Source organism: Camelina sativa, chromosome 12 (genome assembly GCF_000633955.1).
Source record: "Camelina sativa cultivar DH55 chromosome 12, Cs, whole genome shotgun sequence".
Classification (NCBI taxonomy): domain Eukaryota; kingdom Viridiplantae; phylum Streptophyta; class Magnoliopsida; order Brassicales; family Brassicaceae; genus Camelina; species Camelina sativa.
Window position 1 is genome coordinate 10,621,816 of NC_025696.1, and position 11,694 is coordinate 10,633,509.

Consider the following 11,694-nt stretch of genomic DNA (forward strand, 5'->3'; position numbering starts at 1 on the left):
GAAGAAGATGAGAGAATGAAAGAGTGATAGACTAAGAGAATAAGATAATGAGTATTTATAGGAAGATAAATGATGAAAAATTACATTTAGAAAAATGAGTGTTACAATTCTAATTTATTGTTTTGTTTTAATACAATTGATTAATACAACTTAGTGGAGAAATAAAGTTAATGCATAATTTATAGGGAGAAGCTATAAAGATTTCACTTTTATATTATGTGAATTAAATGTGAAAATTAATTGTTTTTAAATTTGTGTTTTAATATAATTTTTTTTTTGTTAAAATTAAATTGCCAAGTGGACCAATAAGGAGAGACTGGAACTCTACTTTTATATATATGATTTAAGTTACAAAAATATGTCAGTTGTATCTAAGCTGAGGTTTTTTCTACAAATTATGTATGTTACTATTTGTCACTACACTTAGTAACTAATTAGCTACAATAATTATTAACTTAAATTTTGTGACTAATTTGTAACAATTTATAGATATTATTTGTTATTAATTGTTTTTTAGCAAAATTATGTAACTATATGATACAAATTTACTAGTGCAAGAGAAAGAATCCATACCATTAAACCCCTTGAGTATTCTTTTGACATAGTTTACAACATTTCTAGAGAACTCTTTAGTCAACTGAAGAGTTTGGTGGACCAAAACGGGTTCAAGATGGTTAAAACCGTTCACAACTAACGGTGCATGGACTTGCTTTGCCTGTCCATGCACTAGACATCTTTGAAGGAAGAACCTCAGCTTAGAATCCAACATTTGAGAAACCAACTTCTAAAATTCAACACCCCATTGAAAGAAATCACTCTTCTTTTAATCTAATCGGAGATGGAGAGAGACCTTTGAACAATGAATCAACGAAACCAAAAGATAAATATTGATGAAGCTTGCTTGGAAGATACTTGAGAAAGGAGTAGGAGGAGTTTGAGAGAGACAACGTGGGAACGACGGTGGTCGCGGAATGTGAGGCGTCAGCGGCGATATCGACGGACACTCACTCATCTGCTATAATAAACCTGTTCTGGGTTTTGCAATTCGCACAAAAATGAATAAACTTTCTCAAATACTCTACCGTAGCTAGAAGGTTTCTTTTGGCACCCGTCTAAAGCAAAATCCAAAACTAGAGAGAATAGTATAGTAATTTAATCCAACCTAACCAATCTAATACGCATTGGTTTGTTTACCACCATAAACTTCAGCGAGTTTGATTCAATTATAAATTTATAATAGTGTAAAAAACTGTCCCACCTGTTAAATCCTAGTTAGACTATTATCTTTGTATGAGTAGAATTTTTTGTTGTTGACAATAATAGATTTTTTTGTTGTTTTAATTTTTAAATATTGTTGAGTTTAACAAACCATTCCCCAAATTTGATTTGGTTCTTACGTAAGTATATTTATGGCTTAATTAACATCGACTAGAGAATGTAATTCATTCGTTTGCATTTTGCCCTTGGTCTTGCCATGAGAGCATTAATTAACATCGACTAGAGAAAGTAATTCATTTTAATTCCCTAGTTTAATGTCGATATCAAATTACATGTGAGAAACCGAATGCTAAGCATAGCTATTGTCATTAAGAAAATAAAATATTTGTATGTACTTAAAGAATAAAGAATATAGAATTACAACTATATATGTAAACATTATATGTTATTCAAAAATATATTTAGCTTAGTCTTTTTTATATTTACTTTTGTCAACATGATCTTGATATAGTAAAAACCAATGAAGAGAATAAATATTAGCAAGTAGTCGTTAATATATGTTAATATTTATTGCTGAAAACTAATTACCAGACTACTTAAAAGTAACTAATTTCACATGTTATTCAAAAATATATTTAGCTTAGTCCATTTTATATTTACTTTTGTCAACATAATTTTGATATGGTAAAAATCAATCAAGGAAATAAATATTAGCATGTAGTCGTCAATATGTTTTAATATTTATTGCTGAAAACTAATTACAAGACTACTTAAAAGTAAATAATTTCATGTATAATATTCATATATACATATATGTATGTGTGTGTGTGCGTGTTTGGTACAATATATATATATATATATCATCAATGTAAATTATATATACATATCTACATATTGTCAATGTAAATTTATTCAAATAAAATAATTGTGTGTAGCTATTGCATTATATTGATACTTATCTTTGATAAATATACATATATACAAGATATTAAAAAACCAAATCAAAGAAGAATAACAGAAAAATGTATAACAAATACTTAAATTGAAATAAATAAAATAATATATCATTAATTTAAATGAGCTTTTAAAAGAATTGATACGATAAAAATGAAAATTACTAATCATGAAAATACAAAAAAAATAACAAAAAAAATAATGTTACTTAAATATGCATCTTTAGTTATATAAAAAAAGAATATGTGATGTATTAATATTTATATCATAAAAAAGAAATGACACAACCTAATCAAGATATTACGAAAACAAAAAACACACAATCAAAAAAGTATAAATGAATAGATTAATTGTTTTGATCGCTGCAACATTGATGATAATGATGTTTGTGGGGGGAACACTTAGTGTTCATAGGGTATGTGAGGAACACTTACTTAGAACCCCAACGTCAACATCTCGGATTGGGCCGCCGGTGAGCAATTCTACGTAGGCGATTGGCTCTATGAGTAATTATTATCAACATTTTCACAATTATTTTTTATTTTACTTTTTAATTTTGGTTTACAAAGTATAGTTTGTATTTAACTATAATTTTATCATTTAAAACTGGCAGATTTTGGGTTTGATCCAAAGACTCACAACATCCTCCAAGTAAACCACAGTAGCTACGAGCAATATGTCAACAATGATTTCATATCGAACGTGACAGGGTAGAAAAAGATGTATTCCACCTCCTAGAACCGAGAGGTTATTATTTTATATGTGGAAGAGGATATTGCAACAAAGGCATGAAACTAAGCATGAACGTCCTTCCTCAACCGTTTCCACCAAGTCCAACCGGTATCATGATCACTCCCGCCTCCACATCTACTATTCACATACCCTCAAAAGCTCTCGTTGTGGTTGCATGTTTCTTTGTGTTTTTCACCTTCATCTCTTAGAGATTTTTTTAAAAACAAAGCATTAGCTTTGACTAGATTATGTTGTTTGGTTTGGGTTTTCCTCTCTTCATTAAAAATAAATTTGTAATTGCTTCTTAATTTCTTCAAAAAAAAAAAAAGACGCGTTTTGCTTTGATTTTGGTTAGAAATCCATACTTGCCTAAAAATCCAAGAAAAACTAGATTATGTTTGCTTTGTGTTTTTCACCTTCATCGCTAGATTGTGGGCTTGTTCGATTGGCTGCCGCAGGTACCTGCGGCTGCGGCAGACGCAGGTATGATTGTTTGTTTGCTTGCCGCAGGTACCTGCGTCATGACGCTACGGCAAGCACTGCGACCTGCGTCTAATATTTTTAAACGTTGTTTCAATTCAGCGGTTAAAAACATAAACGCAGCCGCTACCGCTGCCGCTGCCGCAGCCGCTGCTGCTGCCGCTGCCGCAGCCGCTGCTGCTGCCGCTGCCGCAGCCGCCAGCGTCAACCAAACGAACAAGCCCTATGTTGTTTGGTTTCCTCCTTTCATTAAAAATAAATTTGTAATAGCTTCTTAATTTCTTCAACAAAAAAAAAAGACGCGTTTTGTTTTGATTTTGGTTAAAAATATCTTATCATAATTTAGTAAGTGTACTCCAAGAAAAAGCATGAAACTGTGAAAAATAATAAATAAGGCGTGACAAACGATTGATGTGAAAAAAATTAGGGTAGAACTAATTGAAAATTGATGCTATGATGTTAGGAGAATCAGGTTCCGATTGGTTTGTATTTTGATAGAGAAGGCTCGTTCGTAGGTGTCTCAGGCAGATTCCTCTTGGTTAACTCTGCTCTTTTTCTCTTCAGGATTGTTATTAACCAAGTGAGACTAAAAGCTACAAATATAGAGGAATTATGTATCCTTCAAGTTGATTAACTCTTTGTGTTTGCCAACCAAGGTTCATATACATTATAATCTCGCTTCTGCTCGCTGTCTGTTCTCTTCTTTCAGGAAATTAAATGGCTCCAATTTATAACAAGCCTGCCAATTCTTGTCAAGGGTGTTATTTTAAAAGAATTTTTAAGTACCCAAAATTAGGATCTACCATTGGAAGCATACAATTTTACATTTTCTTTAAAAAAAAAATCTAACCAAACAATTTTCAAAATTTAATATTAAAATATTTCTTAGCCCAATTAATCATCCTTGTTTTAGCTTCCCGTTTGGATATGCCCTAAAAGTATACTAGGGGAGTTACCCGCACGCTTGTGCAGGCAAGAATTAAATAAATAAAAAATGACAAATAAATTTTCTATTTTCAAATAAGTTTTGTGTTCTTCTTAAATATGTTCAAAATTGTAATTAATTTTGTATTTTAAACTTTTAATCTCACATTTCTAAATGGACAATTAAAAAGTTTATTTAATAAAATTTTAATTAAAATCTTCAATTTATATTATCTTGTTAAAATAATTTTAAAGCCCATTTACAGAATGGGAAAAAATTTTATGAGCCCGATCCATATTATGTGGTTAATTTAAATTAGGTAGAATTTGGGTCAAAATAATTTATAATTTCGTTTAGACCATTAAGAAAATTTAGAAATTAACCCATAAAAGGGTATATAGTACTTTATCATACAAACTTTCAAAATAATTATAAAGTTAGCATATACAAAAAGTTCGTTAACTAATGCGCCTTCAGCTTATAATCCTCCAGATTACCCTTCATGCTGCATTATGTGCTTAATGTAATAACGTACAGCAAATTCCGTGCTTAAAAATTAGAAAACACATCCATAAGTTAGAGCCTAACATGATACACCACTTGATATTTATGAAAATTAAAAACTTACATAGCCTTGTGATTCTCAAGTCCTTCAAACTCCGGTTTTAAATAGATCTTGGAGGAGGCCAATGTGTTTACAATACACGGTTCACCTATGGATGTTTTAAGTGTTAGAAAGATTGCTAAATGAGTATTCAACCTAGTCTTAAGCTTTTTTCAATCTAGCAAGTTCTATTAATAGTACATACCTTCATACTCTCCAACCCTCCAGAAACGCAGTACACAAAACACCGGTTCAGTTTGATATGTGAGATGGCATCCAGATGACTCCCATGAAGACATGAAAAGGTTAGCATAGAAATTCATTGCACGACACTTTACAGTTTCATTCCTACAAATAAAAATACTTGTTACACTATAAAAAATAAAGACAGACTTATAAATCTTAATATCAATAAAGATGGAATAAATATGATTTACCTGCCATTTAATAGTGTCAAAACAACTTCATAAACACCATTTCCATGATTTCTTCTGTCCTCCACAGCTACTACACATCCGCAAATATCTATTTTTGGAAAAAGTCAATAATTTTCTTTACAATGTATGTCTCCAAAGCTTTATAATATTCACATGAAACTATTTTAGTAAAAGTTCAATTTGTACTTTTCTATTTGAGGGACCAATACACAAAGTTCCAAATTTCTTTGAGAGTTTCTAGATAACTTAACACAAAGCTAGTAAACAACCCAATCCAATTTAGTTATACTATGTTAACCTAAATAAATTGGTACTTAATTTAGTAAAATGTACCGAAAGATATGTGATGATTGATCTTTCCACGATATATATCATCCAAATCTTCGAATCAGAAGTAATTTTTGGAGGTGATTGATTCGAGCAGGGACATGGTTGAATCATCCGTAAACTTGATCTGAAAAGGATGATGAGTATTCCTCTCCCCGAGGGTTGGATTGATGATTTTGAAATTCCGAATTACATACCACTCGCCCTCGTAAATATACTTCCGGAGCTTTTTGAGTATAGTTGGGACAAAGGCGACCTCAATCGTGTCACCCTTCAAAGTTTGTTAAGAATCGTGTAAGTAATCTAGTATATAAACACTACTAAAATAAAAATTTATGTAAAATCGATTTCGATTAACTGCTCTAACCTTCGTATCCACAAGAAGAAGAACACGTTTTGTGAAGAACTCGGTGACATACCAAGAATTCAAGACTTTAGCGTGAATACACCAGTTCGTTCTTCCTCGGTGAAGATCAGAAATGTAATCGATTCTCATGATTTTCAAAATTAGGGTTGCTTACTCTTCCTTCACTGTTTTCGAAGACGAAAATGGGATCTTGGATTAGTAAGAATACAAAGAGTCATGATTAAACATAGCGTTGCGACTTAATCGTTTTAGTGTCCTTTTTTTTAATAATATTTATAATTTTTATATGTATAATTATGATTATAATAATTACAGATTATTAGTATTTTTTATAGTCGGTATATTTGATGTTAAATTAATTTTACAATAGTATAAGCGTTTATATAATTTAAAGTATATTTTATGATACAACAAAAATATTCATTTGCAAAAAAACATTATTGTAAGTAATTTATCTTATCAATATCCTCATTTCTTGATCGTTGCAAGTAGTTTGGATTTACTATAACATTCCTCATAGTAGTTTATACATTTACATTATGATACAGAAAACAATTTTTAAATTTCATATAACATTGTTGATAACAATATCAAAACGATTTTCTGCATTATGAATTTATATATACTAATTTAATAGAAATCTTATGATTTGTGTTATGTTACACGCAGCTAAAAAATAACGATGAGGATAATGGCCAAATTGGAATGTTAAATTTATTCTTTTGATATATTTTGAAAACATCTATGATCTTTCAATTTTTTTTAGTAGTTAATATGCTAAGACGTTGTTAATATATTAAGAATTACGACTATTTGGTAATTAAAATTACTTAATTTTATTGCATAATATTAAATTACCGCATATATTTTCTGATATCTTTGGTCAAAATTCGTATATCATATTTGAAATTTTTATCTTGATGTAATCATTTTGGTAGGGAAAATAAAAAAATATTAACTATGATAATCAAAATCTTTCTCTTTTTAAAATGGTATGTTTTGGTCTTAGATTTTTAGACGATTATGTTTAAATTAAATTTAAAATGGCATGGATCTGTCATTCATGAAAGATACCCTGTCAAAAGTATCTTTAAAATATGATATTATGCATAAATTATTTTAAATATATTATTGAACGTAAATTAAAGATTCGATAGGAGTTATTAGCATATAACGCAAAAATATAGGTCCAAGATTAAAAAAATAAACAGCTAAACTCTTTCGAATAATAGCAACTCTTAACATTATATTGAATCATTAGAACCACTCTCATCTTCTTCTGAGCCGTTGTAATCTTCATCGTCTGATGTATCTTGAAAACAAAGACTGCGAAAGACAAAGGAACATAAGAGTTAAAACATCTTATAGTAATGATTCCAAATTAATTTCCATCATAGTATAGGAAATTTATGAACTTACAGTGCCGGATCTGTAGTGAACGCTCTTGCTTCGTTACCAAGCAAAAGTTTAGAACATCTTATTTGAGACATTAGACAACGCCGACCTTTTTTTAAAAAAAAATAAGTACCAAATATTAAATTTCATATATTGGCTTATCTAAAACAAAAGCTTATATATTGCTTAATACCTTCAAAGACAGAGATTCTCCAAAACGTAAGCAGACACAATACTGGTTCACTGGCAAAGGAAGGACTTGCAACATGTTCTTCCCATTTTTCATGAAATTCCGAACATGTATCACCGACGGCAATACATTCAATCTGTTCGTTACTTTGCAGTAAAAAATCAACAATTGACAACTTCAGTCTTAATAATTATGTATTATTTTCATTGGCATAAATAAATCAAATGAGGTAGTACTTGTTTTAAAAATTTTAAAACTATTTACTTACTTGATGTCAATTACAGTAAAGGGAAGAACCTCTTTCAGACCATTGAACCCAACTTCATTTTCTAGAAAAACAATTTGACGACCTTGCCTTACTCTTACCACCGTTCCACAAAAATCTGAAATTGATTGAAAAGAGCAAACACATCAAAAAACTATGAATCTAAGGAAATAATGTTTTATAAAACTATAAGTATAACAGTATATTTAAATTTATTTACCAACACAACAATTTCTCTCATCTTCTGCAGCATTTTCAACTATTAGTGCATCTATTAGATGAAAAAAATTGTCTGGACATCTAGAAGGGATTGGAGTGATGCGAGTTTGGAGAGTGATCAATATTTCGTTAGAANAAGGAAGGACTTGCAACATGTTCTTCCCATTTTTCATGAAATTCCGAACATGTATCACCGACGGCAATACATTCAATCTGTTCGTTACTTTGCAGTAAAAAATCAACAATTGACAACTTCAGTCTTAATAATTATGTATTATTTTCATTGGCATAAATAAATCAAATGAGGTAGTACTTGTTTTAAAAATTTTAAAACTATTTACTTACTTGATGTCAATTACAGTAAAGGGAAGAACCTCTTTCAGACCATTGAACCCAACTTCATTTTCTAGAAAAACAATTTGACGACCTTGCCTTACTCTTACCACCGTTCCACAAAAATCTGAAATTGATTGAAAAGAGCAAACACATCAAAAAACTATGAATCTAAGGAAATAATGTTTTATAAAACTATAAGTATAACAGTATATTTAAATTTATTTACCAACACAACAATTTCTCTCATCTTCTGCAGCATTTTCAACTATTAGTGCATCTATTAGATGAAAAAAATTGTCTGGACATCTAGAAGGGATTGGAGTGATGCGAGTTTGGAGAGTGATCAATATTTCGTTAGAATTGTTACAATTCCTGTAAATATTCTGATTCTCAAGAACTTGGAACTTGTAAAGAAGAAACCATTGTCCTTCCTGCAACACGTCTATGTACTCAGCAAAGTAAAGCTGACTTCTGAGTTTAGCTTGAATTCTTTTTCCCTAAAATTCATGAAAAAACTAATTTCAGATTTAAATTTAAGGTGATGATGGATATAAATCGAATGTTACCTTTTCATCAACCAAGATCAAACAAATGTAGGTAGGCTGCATTATAACGATTTCGGGTATCCATAGCCTCAATACTTTTACAGCAACACTCAACCTATCTGTTGATGGATTCAAATCCTCTATGTATGCAACCATCTTTTTTTTTGGTACTTTGTTTTTTTTTTAGAAAGAAGAAAGACGACGAAAGGTGAGAGTCTAGAATATAGTGAATGTTTTATCTTGGATATATCTACAAAAGAGGAATATAAAGAGTGATTGGAAGTTACGTAAACATTTATGACAATTTCGTAATGTCAGTTCGAAATTGATTTAATCAATGCGAAGACTTTGAAAATAACAAAAATCTTTTTTGTTTGTACTTGCATCCATACATGCATTGGTTAAATTTGATAATATAATAAAACTATTTAATCGACACTATAATGCATAATTGATTAATTCATATTTATAATGTACTATATTCAATTATACAATCTGCTTGAATTAAGGTTNCAAACACATCAAAAAACTATGAATCTAAGGAAATAATGTTTTATAAAACTATAAGTATAACAGTATATTTAAATTTATTTACCAACACAACAATTTCTCTCATCTTCTGCAGCATTTTCAACTATTAGTGCATCTATTAGATGAAAAAAATTGTCTGGACATCTAGAAGGGATTGGAGTGATGCGAGTTTGGAGAGTGATCAATATTTCGTTAGAATTGTTACAATTCCTGTAAATATTCTGATTCTCAAGAACTTGGAACTTGTAAAGAAGAAACCATTGTCCTTCCTGCAACACGTCTATGTACTCAGCAAAGTAAAGCTGACTTCTGAGTTTAGCTTGAATTCTTTTTCCCTAAAATTCATGAAAAAACTAATTTCAGATTTAAATTTAAGGTGATGATGGATATAAATCGAATGTTACCTTTTCATCAACCAAGATCAAACAAATGTAGGTAGGCTGCATTATAACGATTTCGGGTATCCATAGCCTCAATACTTTTACAGCAACACTCAACCTATCTGTTGATGGATTCAAATCCTCTATGTATGCAACCATCTTTTTTTTTGGTACTTTGTTTTTTTTTTAGAAAGAAGAAAGACGACGAAAGGTGAGAGTCTAGAATATAGTGAATGTTTTATCTTGGATATATCTACAAAAGAGGAATATAAAGAGTGATTGGAAGTTACGTAAACATTTATGACAATTTCGTAATGTCAGTTCGAAATTGATTTAATCAATGCGAAGACTTTGAAAATAACAAAAATCTTTTTTGTTTGTACTTGCATCCATACATGCATTGGTTAAATTTGATAATATAATAAAACTATTTAATCGACACTATAATGCATAATTGATTAATTCATATTTATAATGTACTATATTCAATTATACAATCTGCTTGAATTAAGGTTGTTATTAATCGCATATACCATAAATTATTCCAACGATCTCAATTCCTACTGCAATAAAAATATGAGAAATATTCATATTTCAAAATAGATGACAATTAATTAGAATTATTTCTTAGGTTGGTTAAGAATATTGTATTGTGTTGGAAATTGACTTCTGTTTAATTTTGTATTGCATATAATAGGTTTATAACACTTTTTAAAGAAGTGTATTCCATATAATAGGTTTATAACACTTTTTAAAGAAGTAATGTTCTTAGCAATTTTGAAAAATTGTTTCAAACCTTTTAAAGTTTTGTATCTTAAAGAGATTAAAGTCGAATACTGATCAATAACTAAACTAAAAAATTTAAGGGATGTTACTTTTAGAAATATACAAATTTAGTAGTTGATTTGTACTTTAAGTTTTTAATTTCACTTTTAAAAATGGACTTAGTTATGTAAACTTAAAAATTATTTTTTAGAAGCCCAAATACAAATTTTCATGAATTTGATGAGCCCAATACATTCGATATGGTTAACTAAATCATGATGGATAAGGATTTGCGTCAAAATAATTTACTACGTTTAGACAATATAGAAATTATTTTTGAAAGTAATATAAATTCGAGGTCATACAAACATTACAAATAGTTATAAAGTTTACATATTCATAAAGTTTTTTTAAAAATAAATTGCCTTCACCTTAAGCCCCTTATACGATTATCCTTCATGCTCCAGTACACGTTTTATGCAATAGCGTCCAGCAAATTCGGAGCTAATATATAGAAAGCACATTCATAAGTTAAACCCTAGCATGATTTACTACATGGTACTAATAAACATTTTAAACTTACATAGCCTTGTGATGCTCAAGTCCTTCGAAATCCGGTTTATAAAGATCTTGGAGGAGGCCAATGTGTTTTCAATACACGGTTTACCTAGAGATATTTAAAGTGTTATAAAAGTTTAGTAAATGAGTATACAAAATAGTTAGTCTTTAACATTTATTAAAACTTGTAAGTGCTATTAATAGTCATACCTTCATACTCTCCAACCCTCCAGAAACGCAGTACACAAAACACCGGTTCGTTACGATATGTGAGATGGCATCCTGACGACTCCCATGAATACATGAAAAGGGTAGCATAGTTGTTTACTGCACGGCACTTGATAGATTCATTCCTACAGATGAAGATAGTAGAAACATTTTATAAAGAGTGAGAATTAAAACTATTAGCAACATGATATGTGGAATAAATGTGTCTTACCTGCCATTTAATAACATGAAAACAACT